This window comes from Eretmochelys imbricata, chromosome 9 (assembly GCF_965152235.1).
Source record: "Eretmochelys imbricata isolate rEreImb1 chromosome 9, rEreImb1.hap1, whole genome shotgun sequence".
Classification (NCBI taxonomy): domain Eukaryota; kingdom Metazoa; phylum Chordata; order Testudines; family Cheloniidae; genus Eretmochelys; species Eretmochelys imbricata.
The window spans coordinates 92,422,837-92,431,022 of record NC_135580.1 but is presented as its reverse complement, the minus strand read 5'-3'; positions in this window follow the sequence as shown (position 1 = coordinate 92,431,022).

The window sequence follows — 8,186 nt, the reverse complement described above, 5'->3', positions numbered from 1 at the left end:
GATATATATGTAAATTCCCCAAGGTCAGCCTGACTTTATGCATCTCCCTTTTCAAACCACTAAGTCCCAAACAATGCTGAAAGATGCAACCCCCCTGCACTGCTGGCAGCATGTGCCATATGTAAAAGCCAAGTCAGCTTTGCAACCCACAGGTGCCATCCCACCTACATGCTACGTAATAGGGAGATAAATTCTCTAGTCCTTAAAAAGGTAAAATCCCTGCTGGAGTCAATGGGAATTTTGTTGAATTAAGGCCTGGAGGGTTTGGCCTGTAACTATTATGTCATTACATAGAGCCCCAGGAGAGAGCAGACACCCCCAAGCAGTCAGCATGTAAAGCCATAGGGCCAGTTCCTATGGCTGCAGCATCTCCAATTGAACTGAGCACAGGATCTGGGTCCTTCTCATTTTTCTTTGCTCTCCAGAGATTTCTTTCTTCATTTTCAGTCCATCTTTTTGCTTCATTGATCACTGTGAAGTCCACATTTGTCTTGACATTTATTTACCCTTCTGGTTTCTAGGACCTAGAAAGGAAATACAGCATGAAACCCAAAATGGCTAATGTGAAAGCCCCAGTCATCCCTTGTGTGCCCAGGCTTCCAGGAACAGCAGTAGGAGCACATGCTGCTCCTGGGAGGGCCGCATGGTTCTTAGACATGTTTATTAGACCCACATTTAAATCACTAAGATTGAACAGGGCAAGTAAACTCACTTTTTCAATTTTGTTACCTAATCAAAACTCCAATGCTGTCTTGTGTTGGAAAGTGTTCACATATCATCCGCTTTCCATATCCAATGCTGACAAAACAATAAGGCAAGAATAACATAAGTCGTGAGAAAACGAGTCTGTCCCATAAATCTTTGTGGGAAAGTGGCTGCTGTTTTACGTTATTGCAGTGTGTTGTTTCCAATGAAGTGATTACCATTAGATGTATTTTTAAATTGCTTTTGGTATTTTTAAAAATACATGACTTGGAGGGTGATAGAAACGAGATTGAGTGGTGCTACAATATGATTAACTTTTTCCCAGATCAGCTACTATTGAAATTAAGGTTATTGACTAACACAGCAATTGTCAACTTTCACCTGTTTGGAAAAGACTCATTTGAGGCTGAAAAACATATGCAATATCACGGGCTTCCCTATGCCTTAGTCTTGCTTTTTGCCTAGAGACCAACTTCAGGCAATGGAATTTTGCTTTCTGCTGTGAGTTATTTGATTGATAATAGCTAGAATTATTTTAAAGTGCATATAGTTATGTTGAGGCAATAATGAACTGTAATGCATGGCGTCAAGTTTCAGCCTACCTTGATTCAGGAAGACTTGGTTTCAATCTATCTAAGTGAGGAAAAAGCTTTGTTTGTCTGCATACAACCACATGCCTCTAATTGGCGTACATTGTACTACTATGGAACTCAAGAGTTAAACTTATCCAGACATAAGGAGACTCAATAAGAAGCAAAAGGAAAACGAATTAGAGGAAAATCAACAGGCAGCAAAGGAAAAACGAAATTTCATTTCATATATACATACACATTTGTTTGGCTGGAAAGGCAGAAAACGTTGCCAAAACTGGGATGTTTTTATTCTAAACAGTGCATCAATCCATTGATTAATTTTACACTTTGTAACTTATGAACCTGATCTGGGGCCATGAATACTGCTATGAAAAGAAGAATATAGCCAAAAAGGAACTCTTAAAAAGTTGGCAGCCATTTAAAGGCAATGTGTCTGGCCAGCAGGAAGGAGATGGCTCCTCCAGGGAAGTGTACAGAGCTGTGAAAGCATTTGTGAACTGGCCCCCACTCAGTTTATAAAGTGTGTGACTGAGTTAAAGTGAAGTTTCTTGCACAAATTTGTGGCTTGTAAATCAAATGATAAAGGTAGTTGCAAGGATCGTTTTTCTAAAGGGGCATTGCAGGACTGGTTAAGAATGACTGTATTTCCTCACTAATACCATTAACTTCAGAAATTGTTTCCATTATTACCAAGTTGCACAAGGAGGGCTTACCGTAAATTGTTCTATGCTGTACAGCCCAACTAGTCAGCACGAGGGAGAAAATGAAAGAATAACATAAAACACTGGACCAATTTCAACCCTGATGTGAGCAGGTGCAAACTGAGATGAATAGAGTTGCACCCACTTCCATTAGGCCTGAGATTGTCCCTTTGTTTTAGACCAAAAGGGAAAGTGTTGCTCCTTTATTTACATGTCTCCCAACCTTAGTTTAGGTGAGCAGCAACAGATGGCATCTCATTATTCACCAGTTACTGGTTGTCTACTGGCTAAATTTTGTTCCCCCCCCAAAATTGCAGCTCTTCTTATGACTTAATTTAACTCATAATTTCCATTCACTAAATGCATGTTTATCTCGTCGGCCTCCATGTTAAAGAAGAACCTGGGCAATGATCCAAAAGACTCTCAAAGATAGGTCAGGGCTGACCTTACAATATGTGAAACCCCATGGAAGATCTCAAGGTAGTCAGGGGGCCTCTGCCTGTGCCATGCACACTTCTCCTCTAGCCCACACTGCTGGAAGGGGAATATGACCATGAGTTACAAGTTGCTAAGGCTGTAGAGATACCATTAAATTGCTTATCTTGCTTGTGTCCGCTTGGAGGAAGCAGAATTCATACTCCCAGAAGACTAGCACAAAGCAGCCCTTAAACCAGTGGTTCTCAACCTGTGGCCCATGAGCTGCTTGTGGCCCAATCAGCACACAGCTGCAGCCCACGTGACATTCTCAGGGCCATACAGCTAGTATTGGATGAGGCCCACAATGGTAAAAAGGTTGAGAACCACAGACTTAAAGCCTCAAAATAGGGTTTAAGTTGGATTTAAGTGATCTGTAGGCATTGTGATGACCCTCAGCACAGTGATGAATTTCACCCACTCAATTTAACTCTTCCCTTGAATGTGTGAACACAACTGGCCTCGAAGACAATGAACATTAACTGTACACTTCTGAGAGAAGAATTTGGCCCATCTTCTTTTAAGTTCTGGTCAATTGGCCCACATCTTCTGATTTAACTGCATGAAGCTGGGACTGGACGATAGGGGATGGATCACTAGATAATTGCCCTGTCCTGTTCTTTCCCTCCAAAGCATCTGGCACTGGCCACTGTTGGACCATTGGTCTGAGCCCGTATGGCCATTCTTATGTTCTTAAGGAAAAATGGTATTTGAGTAGGTTCTAAATCTCTGCTAACTCAGCCAAAGGATTTCAGCCTGATTAAATAGTAAATTTAGGGCCTAGTTTTCAGAAGTATTGAGCACGCACAACCTCAGTTCACTCCATCTAAGTATAACCAGGCCCATAGTGAAGTGAGAGTTCAAAACCTGTCAGCTCAAGTCTTAACTCACTTTTTGATTGTTGCATTTCAGTATTGCTAGGGCCCTACTAAATTCATGGCCATGAAAAACACATCGTGGCTGGTGAAATCTGGTCTCCCCCCATGAAATCTGGTCTTTTGTGTGCTTTTACCCTATACTATACAGATTTCACAGGAGAGAACAGTGTTTCTCAAACTGGGGGTCCTGACCCAAAAGGGAGTTGCGGGGGGGGTCACAAGGTTATTTTGGGGGGTTGTGGTGTTGCCACCCTTACTTTTGTGCTGCCTTCAGAGCTGGGTGGCCGGAGACCGGCAGCTGTTGTCCAGGCACCCAGCTCTGAAGGCGGCACCCTGCCAGCAGCAGCGCAGAAGTAAGGGTAGCTGTGCCGCAAACCCCCCCACCCCCACAATAGCCTTACGACCCACCCCCCAACTCCTTTTTGGGTGAGGACCCTGCAATTACAACACTTTGAAACTTCAGATTTAAATAGCTGAAATCATGAAATTTATTATTTTTAAAATCCTATGACCATGAATTTGACCCAAAACGGACCATGAATTTGGTAGGGTCCTACGTATTGCTAATCACCTCCTGTATCTATTACTTATGGACTCCACACAGACTTTGTTCCACTTTGCTGGTAAGGTTTTGCTTTAAATAGGTTTCCCCTTGTTAGGAATGGAAGTTCTAGAGGAGCTGAGCTTCACAGTGCCTTATGTACAAGTTACATTTCTTTTAAAAGGACTCCTTATTGAGAGAAGTTTCGCATTAATGTTTGGAAATAACTTTGAAATGATGATTCGAACAAATTTGTTTTTTTAGTGCTGCAATTAACTTCATGATGAGGGCCTGTCTGCAATACCCTCTACCACGTTTGACACATTAAACGAACTATTCATTCCCAGTTCATTAGGCAGAAATGCAGTTTCTAATATCTACCGAGTTACAGGACAAGCAACATAGCCGCAGAGCATCTCATATGGACAAATGAGGGCAGGGATCTGTTAGTCACACAATTACAACAACAAGGTTGGGAAAGTATTAAATAAAGTTGATATTTTTCCCACTACGTTGCTAGGTCAGTGACGTTCAGAAAACTGGCCCTGCTTCTTGTTAAGGGTCAGATTGTAATACCTGTATTCACACTGACTAGTATCTTACTCTGCAAAATATCCCATTGACTCCAGTGGAAATAGTCACAGGGTAAAGTACTATTTATTAAGAGCCTAATCTGTCCCCAAGCAATTTCTGATTTCTAACTGCAGGTCCAGCCTCTTTCTCCACGGGTGTTAACCCTTTGTATGCCAAAGGATCTGAGGATGTCTGTCTAGGTTCTATCATTGGCACCCAGCAGCATAGTATATAAGCACCTTCTCAAAGAGCTGAAAAGTTGGGTAGAACAAGGTCCTATGGCGTTCTTATGTCTAAAGCATGGGGACTTATTGGTCAGCTAGCATTATTGGCCACAGCACTGGGCATGGTCACGCAGCATTATTCAGAGAAAGTGTGACTGTTCCAACTGGTATCATGCCCCTTGTGGCTATGCAATAGGAGACCTGAACTAATGCAATGTAACAACTTGGACAAGGATTTCATAGTGCAGAGATCATATATGGGAGATATAGCTTAGAGTAAGGGGTATTGAAGTACAATGGATGGCTATGATGGATCCCTCTCTCGCTCACCCCTGCTTGTCAGTCAATAGAGTCTATGGAGCTGGGTGCCAGGGTAAGATTTCCAAAAACAAGTCTCTTAAGTTAACCCTCCTAAGTCCATGTTTAAGCACTGAAATGCGTGGTCTGGTTTTCAGGAGTGTTGAGTGGCAGTAGCTCCAACTGGGATAAATGGGAGCAAAGGGGTTTCTCTGCATGGCTGACAGCTGGGCCCTGTGTTAACAGTCCTATCCCTATTTCCATTTCCCCAAGGAGAACCTATCAACTCGAATGCAATGCCGACAACACCTGGCAGGGATGGTCTAGATCAGTGGTTCTCAAAGCCGGTCCGCCGCTTGTTCAGGGAAAGCCCCTAGCGGACCGGACCGCTTTGTTTACCTGCCGTGTCCGCAGGTTCAGCCAATCGCGGCTCCCACTGGCCGTGGTTCACCGCTCCAGGCCAATGGGGGCTGCGGGAAGCGGCGCGGGCCAAGGGACGTGCTGGCCGCCCTTCCCGCAGCCCCCATTGGCTTGAAGTGGCGAACCGTGGCCAGTGGGAGCCGCAATCAGCCGAACCTGAGGACGCAGCAGGTAAACTAGTCCAGCCTGCCAAGGGCTTTCCCTGAACAAGCGGTGGACCAGCTTTGAGAACCACTGGTCTAGATAATACTTAGTCCTGCCTTGAGTGCAGGGGACTGGACTAGGTGATTCACATAGACACAAACTTGGCCATGCCAGTTCAGCTATGGCTGGTGCCATACCAGTAGATCCCTGCCAGCTTTATACCATAGCCATTTCTTTAAAGTCCCTTCTTGTATCGCTCCAAAAGACAGTTTCCAACATTGTGGGCCAAATTCTAGTCTCAGTTTTAATTTATATCTGAGAGGAAAGCAGGTTGACTTCCCTTAACTGTTCCATGAAGACTTGTATAGGGAGCAAGAGAAGATTTCCATAGGCAGTAATGAGCTGTAGCACCCTTGTACCTCTTCACTCCAAGATGCGCAAAGGTATTTAGGCTCTTATTTCAAAGGGAGTTAGGAGCCTAAATACCTTTTCAGGATCTAGGCCCTAGTGACTGTATATTCACCTCCATAATACTAATTGTAACCTGAATCAGGACTTGGCTGATTCTTTTTCTCAAATCAGATCTCTCATCTGGCAGCAAAAGTCAGACGCGTATAATTCAGCAGCATTCTTCAGCTCTCATAATCATGAATATAAACAGATCTCCTGTGCAGAAGTTTTATAGGAAGGAAGGGAAAAGAAAAGAAATCTAATAAATACCCCATTAATTTCAGTGTATATTATGCAAAATTTGGCATGAAATCTTTATCTTGCATAAATGTGAAGGTCACTTATTTGTTCATTAAATTCTCCTCAGACTACATCATTATTTCTCATAGTTTTTCTTATACTTAATGAAGTAAGCTCCTGCCAAACTCATTAGACATCAGCTGATAAATGGATTTGAACTCACAATCTGTTAAATATCACACAGAAACATTAGAGCAATATTTCCATGGCTTAGAGACCACATACATTTAATTCTTCTCAGAGTATTTTGAGATTTTTGGTCCAGTGCAGCGGAGTCAAAACATAATTCAAGCATACTTGCTGTAAAAATTTACAGGCTAGTATCTACATATCACTAGTCATAAATCAAGCCTGCACACTTATAAATGTGACAGTGGCAGAACCACATGTTTGTGTGTAAACACATTACCAGACTAGTTGTCACAAAGTGCTGGGATGCAGAATAATATTGGAAGATTAAGTATTGCATATATGTTCCCTCTTATGTTGAAATTTACACATAAAACAATTCCCAACTTGGGCAAACCTCTTGACAGGCGAGACTGTCTGATGCTGTCCTGAATTCTCACTATAGTATCACTGTTTCAGTTATTATTTTAAATGATATGTGGACAGAGCGGAACATGGAGCATGATTGTAGTATAGTTTATGTTTTACTTTCTCATTGCTCTTTACTGTAATTTCCCCCAACTGATGCAAAACTGCTTACAAAGCACGGGACTGATAATTTGCAGGCTCGCCTGCTGCTCCGTTTGTTATAAAGCCACTGATGTCTCCAGGAGAGTTTTTCTTCCTTTTTGGATTTATGAGGCTAATGAACCACTGTTATTCTCCATCTCAGGAGCCAGTGCTGCTGTGACATTACAGCAGGAAGAGTTGAAACCTTATGAGAAAGCACTTGAAACAAACTGCTGTTCTTTATAAGAGCCTCTTGCCTTCAGTATGATCTATGGATGATTGAAATGAGCTAATGAGTGGTGTAGCCAGAGCAAATGATGTCCCATATCAGGCTGACAAAAAAGTTGTGGTCAAGTAACTAACCCTGGTGAGACAGCACCTCAGCTGGTGTAAACAGGGTCAGCTCCCCTGATCAGTGGAGGCAAGAGGACTTACACCATCTAAGGACATGACTCAGGTGGAAAATAGATCTTACCAAACAAACCTGATTTCTTTCTTGATGCAATTACAAGTTCGGTTAACAAAGGTAATAGTGTTGATGTGACATACTTAGACTTCGGTAAGGCATCTGAGTTGGTCCCACATGACATTTTGATTAAAAAACCAGGATGACATAAAATGAATGTGGCTCACATTAAATGGATTCACTGATGGGTCTCAAAATGTAATTGTAAATGGGGAATCGTCGTAGAGTGAGTGTATTTCTAGTGGGGTCCCGCAGGGATTTGTTCTTGGCCCCATGTTATTTAACGTTTTTATCAATGCCCTGAAAGAGAACATAAAATCATCACAGATAAAGTTTGCAGATGACACAGGTCGGGGGAGTGGTAAGTAATGAAGAGGACAGGTTACTAACACAGAGCAATCCGGCTTGCTTGGTAAATTGGGTGCAAGCAAACAGTGTGCATTTTTAATATGGCTAAATGTAAGTCTATACATCTAGGAACAAAGAATGCAGGCCATACTTACAGGGTGGGAGTGCAGTGACTGGTCACTGTGGGGAGGAGGGGTTATGGTGGATAATCAGCTGAAGATAAGTTTCTAGTGCAATACTGTGGCCAAAAAGGCTAGTGCAATCCTTGGATGCATAAAATTGGGGAATCTTGAGGAGGAGTAGAGAGGTTATTTTATCTCTGTATTTAGCTACTGGAATACCGTGCCCAGTTCTGATGTCCATAGTTCAAGAAGGATGTTGAGGAATTGCAGAA